The sequence below is a fragment of the Myripristis murdjan genome, chromosome 19 (assembly GCF_902150065.1).
Source record: "Myripristis murdjan chromosome 19, fMyrMur1.1, whole genome shotgun sequence".
Taxonomy (NCBI): Eukaryota; Metazoa; Chordata; class Actinopteri; order Holocentriformes; family Holocentridae; genus Myripristis; species Myripristis murdjan.
Window position 1 is genome coordinate 24883567 of NC_043998.1, and position 521 is coordinate 24884087.

Consider the following 521-nt stretch of genomic DNA (forward strand, 5'->3'; position numbering starts at 1 on the left):
ACAAGGTACAGAGGACATTAACCCAAAAGGGAGAGATGCACTGTACAAGGCTATAGCCCTAAAACTAATTTCCACCCTTAGTCCCTGGACAAACAAATATACAGTCAACCCTTTAATGGCCAACTCTACCGTTTGGTAGAGCACACTTTGAGTTTGATTAAATGTTGGAAAATATCTTAGAAAGTTAGTCCACCTCATTGAGCCATCTCTAACACTTGGTTTGCATATGTTATACACAAAAATAATACTAGGTGGCGCTGTTTTTTTTAAGAGCGTGCCTTTTTAGTGAGCTTCCCGCCAAGAAGCTAGAGTCTGCAAAATCACTCCTCACTTATGGGACATTTTTTGTCAACTTTTCAAAGGTAGGAATATTATTTTTGCCATAATATGGTTTCAGAGTGCCTACTGAACACAATTATGTAACTTGATGCAGAAAAAAAATTATAACAAGCTTATAATAATTTTTCAAAAACATGGTCTGCCGAACGGTTGATTTGGCCTTTAAAGGTTCAAGTAGTAAT